The sequence below is a fragment of the Lissotriton helveticus genome, chromosome 2_1, assembly GCF_964261635.1.
Source record: "Lissotriton helveticus chromosome 2_1, aLisHel1.1, whole genome shotgun sequence".
Taxonomy (NCBI): Eukaryota; Metazoa; Chordata; class Amphibia; order Caudata; family Salamandridae; genus Lissotriton; species Lissotriton helveticus.
The window spans coordinates 259,142,834-259,170,197 of record NC_136059.1 but is presented as its reverse complement, the minus strand read 5'-3'; the positions used below and the strand labels follow the sequence as shown (position 1 = coordinate 259,170,197).

Genomic DNA, 27,364 nt, shown 5'->3' with positions numbered 1-27,364 from the left:
CCAACCACTGCTGAGCCTGCGGGGTATCTCTAGGGGGATGGCGATCGTGAAGGCCGGAAAGCACCGAATTAAAATCACCGGCCAGAAAGAGAGTACTATCAGGGAGATCTAACAAAACACGGCCCAAATCAGTAAAAGTAGAGGCCTGCAAACCCGGGGGAACATAAACATTGAAGAGAGATAGGGTGCGGCCTTCATACCTACCCACCAGGACAGTATATCTCCCACGGTCATCATGAATCACCTCATCGATCGCCAGGGGGAGGGAGGTTCGAACAAGAATACCCACACCCCTAGATCCGGAGGTAAACCCCGAGTGCGCCACAAGGCGGTAGCCCCATCTATTCATTGCATAACAAACATTACCAATCAAATGGGTTTCTTGCATGAAAACAATGTCCGGTGACAAACGTCGTATACATTTTAAGACCACACTGCGCTTAATACGATCTCCCAGGCCATTAACGTTCCAGGAAAGAAATTTCAACCCTCTACCCCCCATCCCAGCCGCCCGAGCCAAGACCCCTCGTCCATGAGCTAGACATCAGAAACAGCAGCAAACACAGGAGCAACTCGCCTTGAAAACAACACACAGAAAAGAAAAAACTTCCCAACCCCCCTCCCCCAAACTGAAGAGAAACACCCCCCACCCTGCACCCCTGCAAAAAGCTAAAGAGCCACCCCAACCTGCAGTGTGCCTGTCGCCCAAGAACCCCTATTCTACACAAAGACCCCGGAGGAGGAAAGGTCTCCGTTCCACCCTCCCCCCGACCTCAGCAAGAACAAAAATAACAAACGAAAGACAGAATGATCACAATGTAGAGGGACGCCGGCCAACACTCCTGATAACGTATTCAAAATAAGACATAAGAGCCGAACAGTTAGATCTCCACACCACCTTCGGCACCACCAGGGTGAGCGGCGGAGTCAGTCTCAGGAGGACGGTCAGGCAATGAGTCCAGCCAGTCATTAACAGCATCTGGCCGATCAAAGAAAAGGGTACGCTCATTGTATTCGACCCGAAGTCTGGTGGGAAAGAGCATGGCGTAACGTAGGCCCCGATCCCGAAGACGTTTCTTGGCACCACGAAACTCCATACGTTGTCTCTGAACCTGTTGGGAAAAGTCCGGGTAAAAGTTCACCGTAGCATTCTCAAAGGCCACCGGGCCCTTCACCCGCGAGGCCTGCAGGATAGCGTCCCGGTCTCTATAATGAAAAAGCTTCGCTACAATGGGTCTCGGCGGGGCTCCCGGCTTGACTTTGCCCCCTGGAACACGATGTGCGCGTTCCACCGTGAAAAATTTTGTGAGACCAGAAGGGGCCAGATGGTTCAAGACCAGATCCTCAACCAGGAGATCCACCGAGTGGGGTTCAGGGTTCTCCGGTACACCAACCAGGCGAACATTGCAGCGACGCGCCCTATTTTCAAAATCCTCCAGGCGACGGGTCATGAAGTCGTTCCCCCAACGGAGATTTCCGATCTCTGTCTGGAGCTCCGAGACGTCCTTCGTAAGGCTAGACGATTTAATATCCAATGATTGTACCCTCTCATTCGTCTTGCCGAGATCAGCACGAATCAGATTCACCTCAATAGCCACGGTGTCAAGTTTATGGGCCAAGGCCTCGTACTGTAGGCCGATGGATTCCCTCACACCCGAGATGGCGCCCATGATATCCTGTAGGGAGGGCTCCGCCGACTCTTCCAAAACTCGTTCGGACGCTATACTGGAACCAGGCAGGGCAGCTCCGGGGGACCCCTTAGAATGGGTATAACGGTCCATGACATTTGATTGAACTGGAGCTCCGCGCAGAGGTGTTTTCGTCTTGCGCGTCTCTCTGTCCCCTCTGCCCGCCATTTTGGAGATGCGTCACAGGACAAGCCACCAGGTTCGACGGGCCCGACACCCAAAGTACAGGATCAAAAGTACACTAAAAAGGGGGCACAACCCGGGTAGAGGTCGCCAAGCCAGCAAATAGGTCACATGAAAGCCCAACAGCCGATCTGCCTCCAAGTCTCAGTCGCAACACGACATCCACACCCGTGGCCCAAGTCGGAACGGAATCGAAACCGAAACTTAGGAAGGGGGGACCCACAAGGCCAGATCTCCTGCCGTTTTTGTTCAATTGCAGGACGGCTACAGAACCGCACCCCGTCCCGGGCGCACCGCAAGGGCGGAGCCCAAAAGTTCAGAGCACCATATCTCAGGAATACGAGATCCAAATCAATTTCTGAAAAGTGCCAGGGTAATCAGCCAAACGTCCCCCACACGAATTCTTGCAAGAAATCAGGATTCAGCCAGGATAAAATGCCGGGAGCGGCGAGGGTCCGGAGAGCGCTGTGCTCAAGCGGCCATCTCGGATGCCCGCCAAGCTCCTCCTCCTCAAAGCTGTTTTTAATATAAATTCAGGGCCTTCGGTGATCATATCACTGAAAATACAAGATTTGAAAAAAATAATATTGTCTACGGTGCTCGTGGAAGACAATTTCTATGGACTGAATCTAGAGAATGCTAAAGCGATTCTGGTATTTTACTGACCTCTTTGGTCGTTTCTATCAAGAACGTTAAATAGAGGCAGTTGTCAGAAAAAGAAAAAAAAGAAAGTCCCTCAGCCGAAAGCAATTCTGGTATTTTACTGACCTCTACGGGTCGTTTTCTATCAAGACAGTTAAATAGAGGCACTTGAACAGAAAAAAAAGTCCCTAAGCAGAAGCAAACAAGTCCTAGGGCTAATCTTCAGATCCTATAAGTACATTCACATATAAGTTTATACTAAACTATATACAAGAGGTCTCGAATGTTCGACCTAAAAATGAAAGCCCACGCCCTTAAAAACCATCAAGAGCACTTCTCACTATTCCCATGGAAAATACAACTGAAGATTTTGCTTACAATTTCTCAAAGTTTATGGTCTTTAGAATGAAACCCCCCAAAAAGGAAAAAGCAGAATGCACAATATACACTTGAAAGCAATCTGCCTTGTAGCATACAGTTCAAATAAAATTTCAATAAAAAGTTTCTTGCAGCATGCGCCTCCCTGTCCTTAATGTGCTACTGAATACAATTCAGTGAAAATAAGTGTGTAGTACAGACCATATTTGCGGAACTGGTAATGGACAAAAAGAAATACACTTGCAGACATTACTTTGGACAACTAGAAAGCCACAAACTCGAAGTCCATTGTACTTTCAGCTTTTGTTGCTATCAAAAGAATAAACTGATCAAAGCACATAATTGATGCAACGTTCAGCCCTTCCAGTCACGAAGGATCCTGCTAACATTCACAACACCATCAGTTCACAGGGCTCCTACGCTTCACACTCAAACCCCAATTCTTCTTGTGAGAGTTTCCATGATTTCCATAGTTCTCCAAAGGCTTGCATGCATAGAAAGTGAAATAGCGCCATACGGTCACCAAGGAGATCCTTAAGGCGGAGCTTGTTATGTATTGGTGGCCGTGGAAGTGCCATTCATGTCCTAGAAAGCATAAACAAGTAATGCATTAGGAAGTAACCAGTCAGCTGGCCCAGATTATTCGACAGGGAAATGCAATCACAACATCAGACAGCATAAGTCTACCATGAGCCAGTAAAAGCCTACAGGGCACGTGCTGTCCGACTGCTAAACAAGAAGCATGGCGCCAGGTTAGGGACCACGCCCACTGTAAGCGCACCTCATCTCATTAACCTTCCACACGCCACTGTGCACTGAGCAGCTTATAAAGAGCTGGTGACTCTTCTTTTCCCCCACACTAAAAAACTGGTCCTACTTGAACTTTTCAATGCAATAATTAGGTTTATTGACTTGCTGAATAAGTATTGGCATAGCTTATTGGTCTCACCTTTGGAACTTATTAGCAATTCTGAACAGCATTGGCAAAAAGCAATGCTTTTTGCTGATGCTGTTGGGCATCACCCAAAAAAAAGGCAAAAAGCAGCCGCTGTTGATTGCTGTGTCATTTTCTGGGTGTGCGCTGCATCATCACTTATGTGTGTGCCTACAGAATGGTGTGAGCACCATTTTTTAAAATTTTGTGTTCATTGATCTAAAATGGTTGGTGTCCCTCAGATAAGTCAATTTAAAAAGATTTTGTGGAGAGCCAGCGGAAATGTATTGGCTTTTCAAAAAATATATTGAAAAAAGAGCAGAAGAGGCATTAAGAAAACGGATGAGCAGATAGGGGGCAGTGGGTTTGCGAAGAGTAACGATGAGTGGGAAGGGGGCACAAAAGCAATGCATTGGACTTGGAGAGAAGCACAAGAGGGAGACAGCAACAGGGAAAGTGGGAAGAAGTAAACGGGAGAAAGAGCGAGCAGCCATGAGAGACCGTCAAAAGCATATTGTGGGGATCGGTATTTTTGAGTGGAATGGAGAGAAATACAAGAGGGAGAGAGCTGGAAAACACATGAACTCTGATGGGGTGCTTACCCAAAAAGAAAACAGTAGTTCACTAAAACTGAGCAGTGGAAAGACACATGTCAACTAGCCAAGAGCCCCGTACAGAGGATATACACCCAAGGGCGGAAGAAACAAAAGAATGACCAGAAAAGCCCTCAAATAAGAAGCAAGCAAATGAGACTGACAAAGCAAGCAAATGAGACTGCCAATACAATCAACCTATGGTAAGCAACGGATGAGCTGTAAGTGAGTGTAATTTGTTTGTAAGCCCACAATAGGATTTTCGCAACTAGATAGCTTGAGTTGTTTGGTAGAATCAACCTAAAAAGGTATGCAGCACACTGCTAACAAAAAAAAGCATCCTAGCGCTTTTTGGGTCTATACAAACCATATCATATTGGAAGGTTTGAAAGAGTAAATAGGTTTTTAGCAATTTCCTAATGGCGAACAAATTCTTAGTCAAATCAAGGCGTAAAGGCATAGCTAAAGTCAAGGTAAAATGATGAGCAGGCTCGCCAAATGAGGGTCAGTTGAGATTCGCCTGGACGCCTGAGGGCAACTGTAGCGCTTTACAAATCCCATTTCATTCCGCACCCGCTGAACAATCACCCAAGCACTTATCACCAGCTAGCAAGACTATGGAAATGCTGTTTATGTCACAATACCCGCCCAAATCACCAAGCTGCTATGACCGTTCAGAATGTAGCAGCTAGACTCACACTCAACCTCCCTCCATACACCCACAGCTCTCCCACCTTAGAGACCTCCACGTTCTCCCCATTCACAAATATGATATTTTCAAATTACTCCCACACACATACAAAGTACAACACAATTTAGGTCCCACCTACCTGAAAACCCGCGATAGCTTATAAGTACACTTAACCTAACAACAGTGAAGCAGACCAAATTTGGAGGCAGACACTCATTTTACTCTAATTTTTCTTACAATATGTAAACATTATAAAACAAATTAGATTTGCATTTTGCTTCTTTTCACAGTATTGCCGTTTTGGAGTACTGTAACATAGTTTAGCAGCAAATGTTCTACTGGCTGAGATCGAACAGAGGCAGCTTATATACACAGGTCACTTCGTCGCCACTATGTAGTCTGGCCATTTGTTATTCTCTGTAGGAAGGATCCCTCATTGGGAGTTCTATGTCCCTGTATTACCTGGCCCTTAAACTCTCTGGACCTTTATGGAAAGGCACGGCTTCATGTATGCCTTTTCGAAACAATCACTCCACTCTCCGCTATTGATATCAATAATAGAAGACATTTTCAGTGCACTATAAATAACAGGCTGCAACCATGGTTAGACTTACCAATGCAAGGCAAAAACATACAACTGGAAAGTGTAAATATGTGTTTATCAAAAGACATTCATTTTAAAATGCACAAGGTATGCCAGAGTTGGCCTTGGGCGGTTGCGTCAACAAGTTTCTCATAGTGCAAGGGGGGTCTTTCCTCATAGATGTAAGTTAGCTCGATGAGTTGAGTGCTCACTGCCAAGAGCTGTATTTAACTGGTAGGAAACGGGGACAACAGGTAACAACAAACAGTAGAAAAAGCACAAGCGGTTTATTTAGTTGAATCGTAAGGTCTTGGCATCTTTCATGATATTTGGCTCCAATCGATTCCTCGACTGTACGTGTTTTTGTGTTATTTAATGTAATTATTTTGGTAATACGGTCTCACACGCCGGTGAAAAGACGTACTGTAATGTTTAAAACGATGACTACTCTTAGATGTTACCAGGTAGGATGTATTAATTTGTACCTAAGATAACGGTTTTTAAATGATATTCCTTGAAGATAATAAAGTCTTAATCTGTCCCAGCCACAGGTGAAGAGCGTTCCAAGCTATACCTGCCTGGACAGGAAGATCTCAGACACCTGCTCTAGCTTTCCTGACTCCAGGTCCTACTGCTTACAGAAGTAGGCGAACCCTGGTGCTCTGGTAGGTCGATAGGGCAGGGCTCCTGCATGGAGAAAGAAAGTAGGGCACATCATATTTCCCATGCATTTATCTATAGCTTCACGTAAGTTATTGAAGTACAAGGAATAAAGGGGGAGCAAGATGGCGGCAGAGCCTACGCTACTTGATGCACTGATGCCGGTCTCCAACCGGGACGAAGCTGGACCTTCTGTTAACATACGAAAGTTGGAGTTTGTAAAGCAGCATAACATGCATTTAAATTACTGCTTTTGGAACCTCAACGGTGCTTTATCTAAGGACTGCCTACTTGCAGCTTTTAGATGCTATGCATCAGATTGGCTGCTGCACTGTGCGCTTGTCTCCCGCCAGCAGTGCTTGGAGGGTAGACTACTCCCAGCGCTCCAGAGCCTTTCTTTGTGCTTAGGCAGGGGACTGGATGTGAAGACGCTGTCTCCTGACGACGGGCCTGAACTGAGGGCTGGTGGTTCTAAGAAAGTGGACAATCAAGGGCTGGGCCAGACTGCTGAGCCGAGCAGCTGCCGCGGGTATGCGGTCTGCGGGAGTGGTCCAGAAGAGGCTTGCTCGTGGCTGGGATGCAAACATGGTTTCTGTGCTGGAAATTCCAAATAGACCTTTACTGGCCCTGCCACTGATCATTCTCTCCCTTCGTTGTCTTCCTGTTACTGGACATTTAGCCCCTGTGTGTCTCCGTAGCACTGAATAGTAGATCGAGATATCAACACAATTAACTCGTTTAGGTCACCCAGCCTACACACCTTTCACACTAAACCGGTCAGGTTTTCTCTTTTTTTCTTGCATGGGCAAGAGAGACTGAACTGTGGAGGCAGACTGAGGTGGGGGGAAAGCAAGTGAACGGGGGCTGGAAAAAGATTAAAGTGAGTGAGGCATAAATCCAAGAACTTTCGAATATCGCCTAAAGTGGCTAACCAGACTCCGAAAATGCCTCCAGTAACTCGCAAATGAAAGTCTCAAGGGACTACCAAGCAGCTAAAAAGGGAAATGTTTGTGAGTCTGGACACAAACTATTGAGCACTGCCATGATTTTTAAGCTACAATCATCACTACTAACAAAAGCCAACAACTTCTATCCCCTCACCATCTCCATTAGGTCTGACTACCACTAGCAAACAAGATCCGGTCAGAACCAAAGATCATCTTTACTAAATCCCATGACCCTCCAGCTTCTTAAATAGTTGCTTACAATTGTGAACCCCAACGAAATTCAGCTACAAATAGCAAGATGTTTCAAATGATCCATAATTCAGTGCTTAATTTGAGCCTGTGGTTGCCAGTGGGGCCAACAGCACTTATTTTTGGGAAACAGCTTTTATTTTCCCGCATCAGACATTTCATGAGAGCAGAAGAGGGAAAAACACACAAAGCATAAAGACTGAGGAAGAGTAAAGCAGACAATCTGCCACAAAGAAAAAAAACATGAACCTGCAAGAGTGAGGTGAAGGGACAAGGAGTGTCTGGTAGTAGGTTGGATTTGAGACTACTAGCCTTCGTATCTGGTGCACAGACATATAATTGCACTGGACACGGGCTTTTGAGCAGAGGCTTGGCACTGGCACTCATTCTTTTACAAATTAAGCACTGCCCGAGATGTTTCGAGTACTCCTGTCCATGAACCTTATACACATCCCATCCATCCCAGAGAATCGGTTGCTTGGTAGTTTGCAAGATTCAAATAAAGGGGATTCACAAGAAGAGAGTAAGAGCCCTACTGCCAATAATCAATGAAACATAGGTGTCATCTCAACTGAGACAAAACAGAGAGTACAGTCTGTGAGAGAAATACTCGGATAAGATAATCAAGATAACTTGAACAATCAAGAATGTTGAGATGTATTATCAAAAAAATAAGCAGTTTTCATCAACATAATTCCCTCAATATCCATGCATAAGAGATATGCCTACCAGGAAAATGTAGATACATCAACTCACTCTACACAAACTCAACAAAAAGGAAAATTAGCACTTCGGAACAATTGGAAATGTATTTTACCATAAAAAAGTGTCCTGTCAGAAATCAGGCCCTTACTCAAACCCAAAGACATTTTGCTTGTAAGACAACTAGTGGGCCAGGCCGGACAAGAGCTTCGTAGAAGCATTAGATAGAAGACACAGCATTAAACAAACTGTTGACTCCATCCTTGCTACAAACCAATTCGATCTAAAACAGTCTATGCAGCACAGGGATCAGGGGCAACTACTGGATGTGGATGTTAATAGTGGCCCTCAAGTTTAAAATGACAAGCAGACTTCGAACATCTACATAGCACCAAACACTACAATTAATACTTTTAATCAAAATGGTTCATTGTTCAAAGAAGAGGAGCTAAAGGTGCTTTAAAACCACTATAAAACCTCAATAGGGAGAATACAATTATAACCAAAATCTCTACCACACCGTAGGTAGCAAGAGAAATTATAAAATCAAAACAACTGTTGCAAAACCCTCCAGGAGAATTCACAGATGAAAACTTCCTTTTAATGTCGGAGAGAGAAACCTTCTCTGAGGGTGGTTCTGAGGCAGAAATCTACAAGAAGCATCATTGTGAATTTTACTGACTACTCCACTGACTTGGGACCCTGCAGCACCGGGGCTAAAACTTCACCAGCAGCTATTCAGAGATGGATCTCCGGAAAATCTCAAGAGCATGGACAATTCATCGACCATATAAGAGATGCTTAAACTAATCAAGACATTCATGCATCGACATCAAAAGAAAACACGTAGTTATATTTGAAAATGTAGTGCTGAATGTTTGAGAGACTGAGGACAGACTTTATGAAACTGAACACATTGCATCACAGACAGCCAGATACACAGAAGTTCTTTCAGTCCAAATTCGGTTTCAAAGTAAAAGAGATCTTTAAAACTGGCAAAGGAGGAATGATTTGCAAGTCTTTGCCATAAAAGGAGGAAGTTACAAAGGAGACCATTAAGGGCTTTATGGCAGAATTGTTAACTAAAGCTGTTTGGGTTTTAAAAGAGTATAACTTCACAAAATAAATTTTGAAAGCACATAGCATCCCACTGCAATCATTCAAAGACACTTCTACAACTCACCCGTTTACTATCAATTTCCAGGACTATGGCCTGCTCGAACCTTCTGTGCACGAAAGCCGGCTCACACAATCCAATAGTAGTAGACGACAAAACTTCACATGCCACAATAGATATATGCTGGCATGGGAAAGGGATGATTGAAACGTTTAAAGCTAACCATGTAGAGGTATTTGTACAGGCGCAACTAGACTAAAATTGATTTATAAAGGCCAAGTAACTTTTTCTTAATCTGAGATAGCAACAACCGAAACGGATAGAAAAAAGGCTAAACAGAGCAGTCCAGGTGTGGAGCGACAGAAAAGATAAAGTATTGACAAAGAGAGTTAGCCTTCTGTCAAGACAAACCCAACATGCTTCTATAGTTGCAGCCCTAAATGTATCTCCTGCAAGTACAAAATACCTATCAGAACTACATCTTTAGATTTAGATGGAAGTCTTCGATAAAGTGAATTTACAGGGCAATTTAAATACAGGGGGCAGAATGAGAGAGTAGTAATGAGAAGTTGTTATATTGAACATAGGAGGATATAGATGGGCCTCAGTGGCTGCAGGGGTATGGGTAACCAAATGAGCAGGAGCTCCAGTGACGGGCCACATGCTTAGAAGAAGGTAAACAGGATATGGGAGGGCAGTGAGTTAGCTTTCAGAGAGCACGAGGGTGGAGGAGTAGAGAAATGGGCACAAAATCAGCAAAAAATTATGTGTTTGATAATATATATCTACTGTGTAATGACAAGCGTAATTCAATTAAATTAGATATTGACTTGAAATAAGAAAAGCAAATGGCACAGTGTGATGAAGTAACTCCAAGTATTTTCATCCTATAATCCTTAGTCTGCAGAAGATCCATCTTTCTAAAGAAAAATGAGCAAAGATGCAGGGCTCTTTGATTGTCAAACATTACATTTGCTCTTGCTGCAAGGCTTCAGACTGGGGGAGAAGAATGGGTGTGAAAGGGTAGTAATAGCAGTTCTTAATCAAGATTGATAGACCGTAAAATCCAAGCCATATGAGCAGTAACTTAAATCAAAGTAGGGCCTAAATCGGTAACCATCTGCTTCATCTATGAAGCTAACATTGACAATGCAAGATTTTTCTAAGAGATTGCAACAGAACTAGCAAATTGTGGATCTCTACTATTTGTGCATGGGTTTTACAGCATATTAGAAACTGTTATGGGCACTTCAAACCCCGCTCATACGGGAAGGATGAGAAATGAAAAGGCAAATATTAGGGATACAATGACTATATAAAGGATGGTAGATAGGTGGGAGAGGCGGTACTTGCAGGAAAGGCAATACACATTCTTCTTTAGTCCTCAAAAACAATACTCTTGGATAGAAATGGTTCTAGCATCTTATGAAACTGCCAGGCTCCTTAAACCTCAATATATCCTATAGTCATGATCTAGGTCTAGATCATGCAACTGTGCAGCTTAGCGCTCATTGGCCAGACAGAACAATTTACTATTGAAATGGGCATTTCCTAGACTCCTATTACAGAGGAAAGATTTCACTTTATATTTAGAATCTTTAATTGAAGAGAGTATAGACAAAGAGACAACGGGTTAATACTTAATAGTATTGACTTCTTAAAAGAATACATTCAGGGACTCGCAAAAGAATTTCAATCTAAATTGAATACGATTGAAAGAGAGGAAGAAAATAATGTAAGATGCAAATGAAACACAAGGCCCTAGTAACACTTTAAATCTAGATCTTCAAATGAGAAACACAGTAATCATGTGCACCAGAAACTATGTTTAATCAGGTGAAAAGACTTACAGAACACACTAAACGCTTTGGAGTAGATTTTGCTATAAAGCCAGAGTGAGATGATGTAGTCCCTTCAATGTAGGGGTGATGAGCTTGAACTTTCTTTGACTGCTGATTATTTAGGCCACTGCAGAAGAACAGCTGTGAATGATGTCAACAAGCACTTTGGGACACACCAGTGGGTAGAATGTTGCCTTCTTTAATGCATGCAGTAGGTTCACAGGAAGGGGGGGCTGACTTTGCAAAATAATGCAAGCTGAACCCCTCCTGTTTGTGTTTTTCCCCCCTTGCTATTGAGCTTGATTGATAGATAAGGGTCAGTGACAAAGCTTTGGAACTTACCAGGGGATGACCAGTTGAGGGAAAACCATATCAATTCATATTGTTGAGACACACCTGGATTGGGCCTGATGGTTCCTCTGCTAATGTAGAGAACCTCAATCTTTAGTTTTTATTTTATTTTTGTAGTTTTCTATAATGCAGACAACTCGGGGGCTTTGAAGCGTTTTACGAATACAGAACAAAGTTGCAAGGATTTAACAGATATTTACTAAAGATTTATGGAATAACTGAACCCAAAGCTATCATCACTAAAACGTAAGATTACAGGAATAATCATACAAAATAGACACAGATTCAGATTGCAATAGATCACTTTAAAGTACTGCAGGAATAATTAAAACCTAGAAAATAAACACCAATTGCACAGGATCACCTGTGAATCATAAACCAAGTAAAGAGACTGCAGTAGTTTAGATTTTAAGGAAGCCTTACGAAATATTTAAAATACTGGCGTTTCCGCTCTGGTAACCCTAAAAAAGGGCCACACTGGAGTAATTTGTAAGGAACATTCAGGAGGTGTTCGGAGGACTGAAGCCACCAGGAGTTTTTGTTCATTCCGAGGAAAGGGCTTCAGGGCCTTCTCGAGGAATATATACATTCCAGCGATGCATCAGAAGGGGCCTGTGGTATGTCCGGGTTGTGTGCTGCTCCAAACCCGTGTCCCAACTTGCCACAAAAAGACACTGGTGTCCTAGGTCTCATATGAAACAGTTCCTTCTTGCGAATGTATCTAATCTTCCTTTACATGACACCTGTCAGCAGGTTCCTAGAGGGCCCCACGTCGAAAACCACGACGCCTAACTACCACAAACGCCCCCCACTGCTAGCGCGTCATCACTGCCTGAATGACACAGCCCACTCTGGTGACGAGACCATGCATCCGACCAAGCGCAGGTGGTCGAGTAGGGCCATTCCATCCGACAAATGCAACAATTTCAACGCTCAACCTCCTAAGAAATATGTTTGTGATCCAGCTAGCTAGATAACTAGATGTCAAGTTTCAGCAGATCCGCAGTTCCGCACGTTTCTAAGAGAATATTAAAAGATAACAATCTGCTCCAGGAATCAATGTGTGAACTTAATATATCAATGCAAACAAGTACAGTTTCAAAAAATGATTCTCATACCAGTAATACGATTTTGCGCAAACCTTTTGAATGTAATATTATTCTCAGTGCAATGAGCATAAGAAAGTAATCATTCCAACGGCCAGTGCTTCGTTTGTGCCAGTGGCGGGCACTGGAACTTGTTTTTGGAGTCAGACTTATTTTGCGTCCTCCTTCTGCAGCCCAGAGAAAAGGTCAGAAGATGAGAAACAGGGAGATGGAGACAGGAAACGCTCGGCAGAGGAACGCACGGGTGAAAAAGAATGTGCAGGCGTGCGACAAGGCGACGGGCAGTGCAGGGTGGTGAAAGGAAGAGAGGCACGGAGTGGAAATAAAACCAAGCAGCCTTGGCATTCAGCGTGGGGTGGGCTTCTAAGAAAACCGACAGCGTTGACACTTGCTTCGCATCTGGGAAACACTGCGTTACCACTCACAGCTCTAAATATGATTCTGAAATGATCACCGAGCTGTCGGATGGGACAAGTTGAACATTAGACCTGGAAACAAAAAGCAAAACGACGCCACGGGAGTGACAGCTCGCGCCGTGTTGCAGTTCTTTATTTAGACGCTGAAAAGGTGCGGCGGAGGCGGTGAGAGAGGCAGCGCGCTATCCGAAAAATGCGCCGACACTGGAGTGTAAACCTTGGTTATTCTTACACTGCCCGGTTCCTTCCCCGGAGGCAAATCCGTGAGAGAGGCCGAGACTCACAAGGAAGGGGTAAAGGGCTTCCTGCTGCCTAGAAATCTGCCCATGGTTCGTCTAGGTGGGCATCAGACCTGCTTGCCTCGGAAACTCTCCACAGGACAGGAAGTTGCTCATCAGCTAATGCGTCACGAAGCGGCGAAGGAGCCGTGCGATAGCTCAAAGGAAGATGTAAGCCAACAATTGAGGTGTGTCTCCCTTCTACCTTCCCCTGTTAGCCGGGGTGACTCAGGCGTCAACTTCAGACAAAGCCTCAAGACAGGAAATCGGCAGCGAGTTCACCAATCTACGGGGAAAACAAAACGACTGAGGAAAAAAGTCTCCTTTAGCAGAATCCCCTTTCATTCGATTACTTCTTAACAGCTATTTACAGTAGATCAACAAAATACAGACCCTGAGGTAAGGAACATCAGAGCAGGCACTACCTGTTTCCACTTGTTGTCAATCCCAAAACAAGCCGTGAGCGTGCACGCTCCCGAACTTCCGGTTTCGGGATGTGCACGCTCACGGCTGTCGTGGGGCGGGACTTCCGTCTTTGCGAGAAGCCCACGGAGTGGATGGCCCAGAGGACCGGTGGCAGCAGATGTCAGGAGTGGCGGCTGAGGCCGCTGATGCGGTAAGTGGGGCTTGGCACGTGTGTGTGTGTGTGTGTGTGTGTGTGTCTGCGCGTGTGTGAGTGTGTGTGTGTCTGCGCGTGTGTGGGTCTACGTGTGTGTGTGTGCGTGCCTTCGGCCGGCCTGCGTAAGCGCGTCCACAGACCCTGGTAGGCTCGTGCACAGCTCTGTCTCCCTTGAGAGCCAACCGGGCGACAATAGGTCTCGAGGACGAGACCTAAAAAGAGATATCAAATCAGAAATCAAAAACTCACCATACAGGTGTTTAAGTACGAATATTGTCACAATAAAAACATATGCATCACACATCATTGGGCTAAGTGCAATGTAACCTCATGTAGAAATTGCACTAGACAGGCTGTAACCCTCACCTTATAGATTGCCTGGAAAATCAATGGCAGTCCCAAACTTGAAGCACACTACACATTCATCCATGTAACATTTCCCCTTGTGTAGTGCAAGTCCTGTATTGTATATGGTTTCAATTTGCACACAGTATTGCAAAGTGCAATGCATATGTGTACATACTTATCAGTAGTCAAGGTGAAACAAACACACTTGTCATAAAATATCCTTAAATAATATCTCAACATCTATTTGTTGGTGCAGTGTCCACTACCATGTTGAATGGCTGCACCTAAATTCAAATGACCATCACATACCATATGAACCATGTATGCACTTGACATAGAAGACATTTAAAAACTATGTAGTAGGTCCTGCCATCATGCTAACGAAAAATATGTACTACACATTTTACACTAAATTATTGCTCAGATTCAAACAATTGCAAAGGAAATTAATGCCAGGGCATATTCACAATGAGATAACTCTCTCAACTATTTTTAAATAAGGCAAATAATAAGGCAAATGTCAGTCCAAAAGGTGTCCACAAAGTCCTGTGCACATTTGCACTACTGGGTAACCTCCCCGGGTAGGGTCATCTAGTGGGCAGAGAAGGCACCTGAAAGATGTTTCTTGGGAGGGGGTGTTTGGGAGGTTTGCCCTTGAGTTTGAGACGGGGAAGGTGTGGTTTTGGTCTTGGGTTTGGTAAGGTGGTCTTGGGTTTGGGGGAGGAGGGGGTAGTTTTGAGAGGGGTGGTTTTGGGTTTGGGAGGGGGGCCTTTGCCATTTTTAGGTGTACCTTGGGGGATAGTAGGGGTGGGTCCTGTCTTTTGAGAGGGGGGGTTAGGATGTATAGAAGGGATGGGTTATGGGATAGAAGGGGTAGGTATGCGTTTGTGAGGGGTGGGTGTGGCAGGGCTCAGGGCAAGGGCAAACAGAAATCTCTCAAGGGGAAAATGGGTAGGATGGTCAGAAGAGAGTTGGGGTTGAGATGTAGATGGAGTGGAAGTGTCTGTTGTACAAGTGTCTGTTAAGGGTGCAGGTGTTTGTGGTTCTGGTGTATGTTGTGAATGTTGGGGTGTGTCCTGCTTTGTTGGTGTGTGTTGTATGGGTGAGTGTGGGTGTTTCTATTTTGTGAGTGTGTGTGCTATGGAGGTGCCGGGATGGTTGTGGTTAATGAGACTGGGGTGGTGGGTGCGGTGTCTAGGGGCATGCATGTGGTGGTGGCTGTGCTTGTAGTGGTGGGTGTGGTGTTTGGGGCTGTGTTGTGGTGGTGGATGTGTCTTTGGTGGTGGGTGCAGTGTCTGGGGTGTGCTGGTGGTGAAGGATGTGTATGTGGTGTTGTGTGCAGTGTCTGTGGTGTGGTTAATGTTTGTCTGTTTGGATGTGTGCCTGTGATTTTTGTATTGTTTGTGTTTGTGTGTGGTTATGCTGCTTGTGTCTGTGTGAGTGGGTACATGCAAAGGCCTGAGACATGTCTGGGAATAGGGAATGTGGATGGGGATGGTGCGGCAGGTGGGGCACAAGGATGGGATGGTTGGGAGACTGTGATCAGTGAGGAGGCTAGTCCTTGAAAAGACCTTTGTAGGCCAGATAGCAGTGTGACTGCCTCCCAGGTAGGCTGGCATTTGTTGCAATTGGCAGCCAAGTCCCTGGATGGCATTCAGTAGTGCAGTCTGGTCTACAGAGATGTTCTGGGGGAGGTCTCTAGCCTCCTCACTCAGCACAGCCGGAGTGACAGGGGCAGGAGTGTGGTGCCTGGAGTGAAGGGGACACCACCCATTTTAGGGGGGTGGGTTTGGCCAACTTGGGAGGGAGGAAAATGGAGGGTGGAGATGGTACTCTGGGTGGTGGACAAGGATGCAGGTGTAACAGGTACAGTAGGGTACACCAACACAAGGGAGTGCTCGCTGGAGGAGGCCTCTGAAGCAGATGTAGAGTCACTGGTGGCTTTCATTGCACTGCCCTCACTCCCCTCACCCTCTGGGCCACTGGGCCCCTCGGTGTCAGTGGTCTCACCACCGGAACCACAGTGGCCAGCTGCATCCCCATCGATGTTGGCACCTTCTCCTTCACCTTCCCATGATGATGCTGAAATTACATATACAATAGTTTTGTTGAATCTGTGTTAACAGAACAGACCATGGACTTTGATCACAAAACAGTTTCCAAGATTTCAGATTTCACCTACTTCAAGGCTCTCAAACTTTGCTTCAACATTAGCATTAGCTCATGCATGTACGTAACATTATCAGAAAACATTTCATCACAGTTATGTCATTCCCCATGATAGCTCCTATATCATGAAAGATCTTGTCTCTTATCCATCAATATGTATCTCCAAGAACTGTTTCACACCTCTGAACGGTTGGCGTTTGTAGTTTAGAATAGTGAACTGATGTCACCAAAAAGGATATCAACCCAAAATTCCTTCATACAGTGTGTTAACAAGGTCTTAAAATCTGCATACTGTTCATTCTCAAAAAGTAAAATATGAATAAATGTGTGTCAACAAATACTGCATTGTTGCACCAATATCAGCATAAACTGAAAGCAGTTTACCTTTGTTCGGGCATTCATTTCACAATAATAACACTTACTCCAAAGTCACTAAAGTATATGTAAATTGTCAGAAATTATACATGAATCCTGTATTCAAATAGTTTAGCAATGTATCACATACAATGTAGATACTTAGGCTGTTAAAGGCAGTCAGAGACAAAGATTTGGGGGTATTTGAGAAATGACTTCTACAGCATAAGTAAGGACATAACCCTTGACACATTTCTAATACATTTTAGTACAGAGCAAAAACATTTTCACATTTCACTTCTAAATACCTATAATAGTTGGTGGTTTCACTTGATGCTATGATCAATGGTGAATCGGGTCAGCTGGCGCCTTGACTTGAAAACGTAGTAAAATGGATGACAGGGAGCTGTCTGAAACTAAACAGGGACAAAACTGAACTGATGGTCCTCAGAAATTCAGGAGTCCCCAGGCTTCTATCCAGTTTGCCAAGCTGCTTAGGCATCTCTCCAGTCCTGAGTACTGCTATAAAAAATCTCGCCTTCTGGATGAGTAAGGAGCTGACCATGGAGACCCAAGCAAATAAAGTAGCAGGTAATCGCAACAGAAAGGGGATCAAGGCTACTCTGCCCGCACTAAATTCGTATCCTAATAATAATACTAAGTTAGTATCCTGAAGGTGCAGATGGTCTAGGACACAATCCCCTTGGTCCCAATAATCAAAAGCTAAGAAACTTAACTTTCAAAATAAGCTGCACAAACGGTGACCCCGCACACTTCAATTATTATTACAATGTTTATTCCATTTCAACAATGTTTGCTATATAATTCAGTAATCCTTTTGAATGTTCTCCCAAGAATTTCAGAGTCAAATTCTTCAATTTGAAAAGAGTTCTTTATTCACAACGATGATTAAAATCAATAGCCAACGCATTTCGTCAGTTACCGGACTTCTTCAGGGCTTACCAAGTTTCTTTATAGAACAAAGCTTCTCGTAAATCTTCACACATAGAAGTTCAGGTAACTTCACGGAACGACAGTAGTCATGGTCCTATGACATGAATGAATCCAATATTGATCATTCAGGACGGAGAGTAAAAGCCTCAGAAAAGTATCGGCATCTAGTCAGGCATGTGGTCATCTAGTTCGAACCATCGTTGTGAATAAAGAACTCTTTTCAAATTGTGCGGGGTCACCTTTTGTGCAATAAAGTAGCAGGTACTTGCTCGGGTTGCTCAGAATGCTCCGCAAGATCCTTGAGCTGATTCCCCTACAGCTATGAAAAACGGTTATACATGCTCTAGTCACATCACGTTTGGATTATGGCAGCTCACTCTTTCTGGGCACACCTAAATATGTCATCAAGAAGTTACAGGTCGTCCAGAACGCTGCGGTCAGACTTCTGTGTCGGACCCCAATTCAGGAACCAGTGAGAAAGTATTGTAGAAATTTACATTGTCTCCCGATTGAGCACTCAAATTTAAAGCACTCTGCCTAACACACAGAGCCATAAATAATAAGGGACCTAGCAAGATCAGAAATCTGGTGGGCTTACACCTCCCCAACTGCCTGAGGTCCGGCACTGAGCGCTTGTTAAAAAAGGGCCAGGTGGGGGCGTGGCCAAGGTAGCCAGCATGGCGGACGCAGCTTGAGTGAGCTCCGTCCCGCCGTTACGATATCCGTTGCACTATCCTGTCTTCTCATCACCCACGAACATCCCGGTGCAGCACAGTGTACCTGAAGGGGGCCGGCAGACCTGGGGCGAAGCTGGGCTCATTCGGAGGTGCGGCTGACCAAGAATCGGGTCCGGAGGAGGCGCGGCCTTTGCCGAGACGAGGAGCCGGGGACCTCGAGTTTCGTGACGACAGGTGATCGGAGGCGCGCAGTGGTGGGCCGTCGGCGTGCAGGTGCTTTCTCTGGCAGCGGCAGCTGCCCGGCGGCGCCAACTACTCCTGGACACAGCGGGGCACAGAGGAGCCCAAAGCAGCGAGAATCGCCTGAAGCACCAGTAGACACGGCGGGGGAGAGACCTAGGAGGCGCTGTGCAGCCGGGCCCTAAAGTTTGGAGTCGGCCGGCCGGAGGCAGGGGCAGCGTCGCTGAAGCGCGGCTGAGGCCCGACACGGCCAATACACGGTGAGCTGATCCGGGGAGGAAGGTGTGGTGGCCCAGTGGAGAAGCGGCAGCAGAAGGGGGACTAGCAGGGGCCCGGTGGTGGTGTCGGGCCACGTTGAACAGGCCTGTGGCAGTGAGCGCTGCGGGGACCCCACCTCCCCCTAGATTCCAGGGGGTGAGTGGGCCTCCCGAGAGGGAAGGGTTGCCGAATCGGACCGCGGCGCCGAAAGTACACGCCCGGCTCATGGCGAAGTGACCCACATAGAGCGTTACAGCGGCGCACCGACTTTCGCCGAGCGTACCAGGGCTGAGACAGGGCCCGGGGGCAGTGAGTACGGGTCCAGAGTCCGGGGACCTTGAGACGCCTCAACACGGGTACCAGAGGAGGAGCTGCAGGGCCCCACTAGCAGACAGCACGACACCTGGCAACGGACATTTGGCATTCTGAGTTCCCGAGAGTGGCCTGAGACAGCGGCCGGGTGACCGTCTGGGACCTGCGATCTACTAGAGGGGTGGCTGACGAGACCGGCTGGGCCTTGGAAGACGAGCGGGACGCTGGCGAGGAGCCCCCCTCCGGTGGAATAGTACTGGGTGTTGAGAGCTGAGTGCAGCGGTCTCCGGAGGAGCCAATCTAACCGTTTCAGACCATGACTAGAGGTGGGAGTGGCGGCGGCGCCTCGAAACAGGGGACACTGGACAAATTTACCGGCCCGAGTGGGACTGCGGGAGCCTCGGGGGGTCCCCCGGCACCGGGACCAGACAACGCAGCGCTTATGGCGGCGATTACACAATCTAGGGACATGTTGGATGCCAAGATAGGTGCCGTGGGGGCGGACGTTACCCTACTGCGACAAGATTTAAGGAATGCCGTGGCTCGCATAACGGAAGCTGAGACCAGAATAACAGGAGTGGAGGACGACGTGGCGATCCGGAAAAGAAGGTGGCCAATATGGAAGGGACTCAAAGGGGCCTGGCGGCCCGGGTGGAGGACGCGGAAGGACGGGCTCGACGCAACAACTTGAGATTTGTTGGATTTCCGGAAGACTGTGAGAAAGGGGACATGGAGGCCTTCCTGACCCGGTGGCTGGAGGGCTGGCTCCCGCCGGACTCTCGGTCTCGCTGTTTCGTATTCGAGCGAGCATACAGAGCGCTTACACAGAAACCGCCAGTAGGTGAGCGCCCTCGGCCGGTCATAGCCAGGCTCCTCAACTACCACGACCGAGACACTATTCTGCAGCAAGCGCGACTGAAGGAGCCCCTCATGTGCGATAACCAGAGAATCCTGATATTCCCGGACTACATGAAACTGGTTCAACAACAACGGCGATCCTTTACAGCGCCCAAGGCTCGCCTTCGAGACTTGAAGATACAATATTCCCTTCTCTACCCGGCCCGCCTGCGGGTGGTGTATCAGTCCCGCACACACTTCTTTAATTCTCCCGAGGAGGTGTTCACTTGGACCGACGAAACGGTTCGGATCAGAGCGCATACTCCGCCTGCCCGGGATCCTGATTTATCCTCGTCAACGGCATCACAGCGGACCCCCAGACGCTCGCGGAGTAGGAGCAACTGGAGATCCCGAACGTCGAAAAGATCGCCCTCAAAGGAGAAGGGGGCTGGAGAGGCTGAAGCTCCGGATGCCCAGAAGCTGAACCCGTGACAGCTGGTGAAGTATGATTTGACTTTGTGACATGTGGTGCTGCGAGAGACCCTTGAGCGGCTGTGAGTGGCCAGGCTGAAGATGGCACGAGACATTAACATTCACAGACAGCATGGTGTGGAGGCATATGACTTTGCACACGAGGGATGCAGATGTGGGTGGGGGGGAGTGAGAGGGAGAGCGGACACATTCCCCAGACCTCGAGGAGTTCGTACTTTGGGGGAGTAAGTTGGGGATTGGGGGGGCTGTTTATGGGGATCCATTGGGATAGATGGTCTCCAGCCTCCCGTTGGACGTTGGCGGCACCCTATGCCGCGACAGGTACTTCAACGTTACTGAGGTATGGGGGGGGAGTTGGGAGGATGCAGAGGAGCTGAGGGAAATGTTATCGGTTCAAAAGGTTTGGGGATGGGGACGGGGGGCCATGATAGGGAGGGTCGACTCGGCGACCATCTTGCCCCGCGGACTGTCAGATCACTCCCCGTTACAACTGACGTTATATTAGATAGGGAGCGACAGCCATTTCGGTGGCGCCTCTCCACTTGGAATTTGCAACAGGAGGGCTACCAGTGTCATATGGGAAAGGCTATAGCCCATTATTGGGAAGAGAATGTAAGCACGGTGCCGGACGTGAGAACGGTATGGGAGGCCTTGAAACCCACGCTCCGTGGGGTAGATATTGCTTGGTGCGCGGAGGCGAGACGGAAACATAAGGAGGAGCTGGTGAGAGCCGCAGCGGAGGTGGAGAGGTTGGAGACGCGGTGCGGAGCTGCGCGTGACGGGGGGGGGAAGTGGGACAGCTACTCCTGGCCCAGCAGTCCTACGCATCCATGCTGATGGACGAGGCTCGACAGGTATGGCTGGCGACGAGGAGCAGAATTTATCAATGGGGGGATAAATCGAGCACAATGCTGCATAGGCTCTGCCAAAATACGTTTCAAGCGCAGGCGCTACCGGGCCTTAGAGATGACACGGGGGCGCCAATCGTAGCCCCGAGAAAGCTAGCGGACAGTTTCGCCCAATACTTTGCGGCCCAATATGCCCCACGGGAATGTCTCTCGGAACTGGACGTCGCCAAATTCATTACGGACCTTCCGCCCTGTGGGCTCCCACAGGAGGCGCGAGACCGTCTTGAGATTCTGGGCACGGCCCTGGGTGAGCTCAATGCTGGTAAGGCCCCTGGGCCAAACGGGTTCCCGGCCGAGTTCTTTAAAAGGTACCATCTCCAGTTGGGATCCCATTATAAAGCGGCCTTAGAAGCGGCGAGGGATCATGGTCCACTGCCAGCAGACTGGCGGCATGCAGAAATCGTGGTGTTCTGTAAACCTGGAAGACCCCCAGACAGACATGAGTCCTATCGGCCTATTTCTCTCCTAAATATCGAGGCCAAGATACTGGCTAAGGCGCTCGCAAATCGACTCCTCCCCTACATCGCAGACCTGATCCACCCGGATCAGGCCGGATTTATGCCGCGTAGGGCGACAAGACACAACATCCGACGTGCTCATGTGGCAGTAGAGGCCATGGGTAGAACTGGGGCCCAAGCGGCACTGCTACTGGCCGACATTGACAGGGCCTTTGATTCTCTAAGCTGGGTTTACCTGTTTGCCCTCCTCCCGCGTCTTAATCTAGGGCCGCATTTCATGTCATATCTAAAGTTGCTGTATACCGGTTTGAAGGCCTCGGTGAGGGTGGCGGGAGCAACGTCGGCGGCCTTCCAGATAGGGCGTGGCACCCGACAGGGATGCCCCCTCTCGCCATACCTGTTCGCTCTGGCTATGGAGCCGTTGGCCGCATGGGTGTGGATGGACGCGCAGCTGCGGGGATTCGAATGAGAGGCGGGACCGAGAGACAGAATTGCACTCTATGCAGATGATGTCCTGTTCTTCCTCACGAATGTGAATCGGTCGGGACCTAGGGTCCTAGAGATAATGAAAGTCTTTGGTGAAGTTTCGGGACTGTATCTGAACCCGCGTAAATCCACCCTTTGGGTGCTAGGTGACCGTTCCGGGATTGGGGCATGGGCGTCAATGCTGCAAGTGGCAGTGGGGGGCCTTAAATAGCTGGGAGTGTTTCTGACGGTCTCGCCAGCTGTGGCTTGGGAAGGAACATAATGCCGGTCTGGGACAAGGTCCAGACTGAGATGAAGTCTTGGTCCCGTATGCCCGTCAACCTCTATGGCAGATCAGCTATTTTCAAAATGGTTGCCCTCCCGCGCCTCCTCTACCAGCAGCAAAATCACCCCTACGCGATCCCGCCGCAGTGGTTCCGGCAGGTCAACTCGGGTCTGGGTCAGTTCCTGTGGGCGGGGGGGCGGCGCGAGTGGGCTTGCGCACTTGCTTCTTGTCCACATACTGTGGAGGCCTAGCGACCTCCGATATGTTATCCTACTACCAAGCGTCCCACCTGCTAGTTTTAAATGAATGGTGGTACGGAGACAGGAGGGACCCGGCGTATGCCCTCGAGCGATATCTGATGGATCCGGATATGCTCCCTACTATTCTGTACTCCGCAAAGCTGAGAAGGGGGCTGCCCAGGGCAACCCAGGTGGTGTTTCAGATTTGGCGACAGTCGCTACGCCGTATGGGATGGTGGGGGAGACTGACAGAGGAGACCCCGCTCTGGAATAATGGACAACTGCCGGCATTGGCATCATTGCAGGGTTTCCGAGGCTGGGACTTGATAGGAATTTCCACATTGGGGCAGGTCCTGAAGGGCACGGTACTCAAATCCTTTCAAGAACTTAGTGCAGAATACAGTGTGCCCCGCACGCAGTTTTTTAAGTACCTACAGCTCAGACACGCCCTCACGCCCGCGTTGGAGGGACTTGACTCCGTGCCTGAATTCAGTCCAATAGAGGCAAAGATATTCATGGGGGATCTAGAGGATAAGAAAATATCCCCAATTTACCAAACACTAGTTACACACTGCTCCTCCAACTTACAAACACTACGGGACCACTGGGTGGAGGATGTGGGGGAATTGGAGGGAAGCCCTCGAGGCTCCTAGAGGAGCGGCTATTGCCATGCGCCTGCGCTTTATACAATTCAAGTACCTACAAAGGGCCTACTACACTAGGGAGCGATTGTGGCGGGCGGGTTTGATTGAGTCTCCACTGTGCCTAAGGTGTGGACACGAGGAGGGTACCTTCATTCATACTGTGTGGAGCTGTGCACGCTTGGCTGGATTCTGGACTGGGGTGTGGGGCTGTCTGTCGGAGGTGCTGGGCTGGGACCTACCTCGTACCCCCAAATTGGGATTGCTTCATGTGCTTGAGGGCGTGGGTGGCAACATCTACAAGAGGCATTTACTATTACTGGGTCTTACAGTAGCTAAGAGGGACGTAGCTCAGGCTTGGAAAGATCCCAGGGCCCCCAAAGTGGTCGCATGGCAGAAAGGCCTGGACTTTTGTATGGGGCTGGAGAAACCGATATTTGAGGCCCGGGGCTGCCCTAAGAAACATCACAAAATATGGAAACAGTGGGCGGATTACAGGGGTATTTGGTTGGAACCCCCGGTGCTACCGGATGCGGATGGGGGGTTACAATGATGGTGTCATGGAGGCGAAATCATCCACATTATGTTTTCTACAGACTACAGATTTTCCAGAGAATTGTCGAGACGCTGTGCAGGGGGGGAGGGGGAGGACAGGAGCTATGGGGGTGGGAGAAGGGGGGGGTTGGGGATTATGTATTAACTTGTTTTATGGATCATTGACTATGCTAAGATGTACTTGTGGCAGCTCCTCCGGGGTACGGAGTGCTGCGTCTTCTACCAGATCTATTAATAAAAAGAGTTTTGAAAAAAAAAAGGGCCAGGTGGGGTGCAAGATCCTTTTCCCACCTGCTCTCAAGCTATGGAATTCACTTCCAATGGAAGTCAGATTTATAGCTACAGAAGCGACCTTCAGGAAAAAACTGAAGACTTGCTTCTGCCACGAGTTTGGCTAAACTCCGCTCCTCCTGCCTCTACCGTGTTTTATGCCTAGCGCTTGGAAGGCTTTGGTCAGCCAAGCGCTCTACAAATCCCCTCTAACATAGCATAGTTATTTGAAGTTTGTTGCGTCTTAGTGAAATTGTTTCACTAAATATGCGGGCTTTCACCATAGTGCAAAATGTTTTAGAACATCATTGTACTTTTTACATACACTAATTCCTATATAATACTTACTTCAAACATTGACATATAAATCACAATATGCAACATAATACACCATGATGCATTTTTACATTTGCCTAATGTGTCATGGGTTTGACCTCATTTTGTGTTTTCCTGATGGGATACTCCTACATATACGTATGGCACATTCCATCTTGCAAAATCCTTTTAAGTTTGCCATTTATCTCCATCAGTGCTTTATCATCTGGACATGACAAAGGACATTGACAAATTCTTTAGGGTATGTGTCACTTTGTCACCATGTGTGTAGTCATTCCTGTCTGTGTTTGCACAAACATTGCATGCCTATCACAATTATGTGTCAATAAACAGACTGGCTTTCACACATATATTTATGAAGGAGTGAGACATCATGCTAATCTGTCACTTTTAACATGTATGAAACAGTATTTCAGGTGCAAAACACAATTTGGATATGTTTGGATTCCAAAAGGTAGCCATTAATACTGATGTTACTAGCCATTTTGGATCAAATGCTCACTCTTGTTTGTGCAGAGTCCCATCTTACCAAAGTGATGTTTGGTACATCCACTTATCGTAAGTATGCTCTGTCACATGTAATAGGGCTACCATTACATCATCCACATAATTGAAGGAGCATCACATATGACACAATAAACACTACTGACCTGTTCGGTATAATTGTCCCTCATGACATCAGACAACATTATATATATGTGGAGTTTAGGCAGCCATGTGTCTGCTCAGAACGGTCCATTGGTTGTGAACAGGAATCAGGTGAGATCCTTTCCAACAAATTAATAGACAAAGCACATCATCATACACATTGTGCAAAATGTACACCCTCAAGAACTTTTCTTGTGCGTTGGACTTGGGTCACCCTTAATGTTGATGGGAAAAATCCTAGCTGTAACAAACAATTAGACATGTAACATGCGAAACTCTGATAAGAACTTACCCCCTTGTCGCTGCTCTTGGACCCTCAGCTGACCATTAAAAGTCGAATAGGCCACCACAAGAATGCAGGCCATTAGGGGGGTCAGGGTGCAGTAAGCCCTCATGACATTTTGGAAAGATTGCCCGCACTGGACTTGAGCTAACTTTCAAACTTAGCATCGTAGGTCCTCCATGTTCTTGCAACAATGAACGGTGTGCTGCTTTAGACCCTCAGGGTCAGCACCTTCCTGGTGATGGTCTTCCATATGCCTATGTCTGAGGGATTTGACCTGTATGCATACAAGAAATGAAAGCAAAAATAAATGGTTTGGTGACTTTTTGTTTGTATTGGCGTAACAACATTTTGTTTTACATCTATCACTAGCATAACTCATAACATACCATACAACATATGTATTCTCACATGCTGACCAAAATCAATATCTTAATACACACTTTTGTACTTACATGACATCAGACAACATTATATATATGTGGAGTTTAGGCAGCCATGTGCCTGCTCAGAACGGTCCATTGGTTGTGAACAGGAATCAGGTGAGATCCTTTCCAACAAATTAATAGACAAAGCACATCATCATACACATTGTGCAAAATGTACACCCTCAAGAACTTTTCTTGTGCGTTGGACATGGGTCACCCTTAATGTTGATGGGAAAAATCCTAGCTGTAAACCAATCAATCAATCATATAATTTATATAGCGCACTGCTCACCCGGTAGGGTCTCGAGGCGCTGGGGGGAGGGGTCCCTTACTGCTCGAAAAGCCATGTCTTGAGTTGCTTCATGAAGGAGAGATGGTCCTGGGTCAGCCGAAGGTGGATGGGGAGGGAGTTCCATGTCTTGGCTGCCAGGTAGGAGAAGGATCTTCCTCCGGTGGTGGTGATGGAGCAAGATTTGGAAATAATTTTAATTTCAACTCGTAAAGTCACACTTCCATAATAAGAAATAATTTTACTAACGTTTTGTGCTGTGTGTATTAATTCAACCCTGGAACCATACCAAGTCCTTACAGAGAAAAAGCTTCCTTTGCTGTAACAACATTTGGTGAGCGTGATGTGCCTCTGACTGTTTCCTAGTCAGACAAGGCCAAGGCCAGGAACCAGCAAAAGAGCGTGCGAACATTTTGCATCAGAGGAAGCAAATGACATGATGCCATTTTTTTCTTCGAGTATTGTTGCAACTTGAGGAAGCCTCGTTGTTCGAATGCAAGAAACAATGGACTCTAAGAAAGTGACGGAACTGATATTCTGAAAAATGTGGTGACACGTCGTCCGTCACTTGTAAGCCAATGGGACTCCGAATTTTGCAGAAAAGATTTACTTTTACTTAGATTAGCTTAGCGTAGAAAGGTATAAAAACCCATTCCCTGTGGAAGGGTTGCGCTGCTGCTTTTTGCTGACCTTTGGATGAGGGTGTCGTGCAGATGAACTTTCCTTGGAGCACGTAAGAGCCCTCAAAGACTTTATTGTTTTATTTCCTATTATTTAGCATAGTTAGGGACTTAGGTTTTGGAAATGCCTAACTAATAAATTCATTTGCAATAATAAAATTTAAATTTCGTAAATTATCATAATTACTTGCGATGATTCTAATAAAAATGCTTCCATAAAGATTTCAATTGCAATTTTCTAAATAATAGCTAATAAAAA

The 27,364-nt window shown here is 47.0% G+C and overlaps 1 long non-coding RNA gene across 1 annotated transcript in view; it reads right to left on the bottom strand.

The window, feature by feature from the left end:
• Nucleotides 1–2,381: 2,381 nt before the first annotated feature.
• The window catches only part of LOC144817889 (uncharacterized), a 100,358-nt gene continuing 75,375 nt past the window's right edge, over nucleotides 2,382–27,364 (bottom strand). Inside the window, exons 4-6 of the long non-coding RNA XR_013606994.1 lie at nucleotides 25,718–25,985; nucleotides 16,298–16,408; nucleotides 2,382–3,476 (exon numbers count right to left, since the gene is read on the bottom strand). This is a non-coding gene — a long non-coding RNA (uncharacterized LOC144817889). The remainder of the gene's footprint in view (nucleotides 3,477–16,297; nucleotides 16,409–25,717; nucleotides 25,986–27,364) is intronic.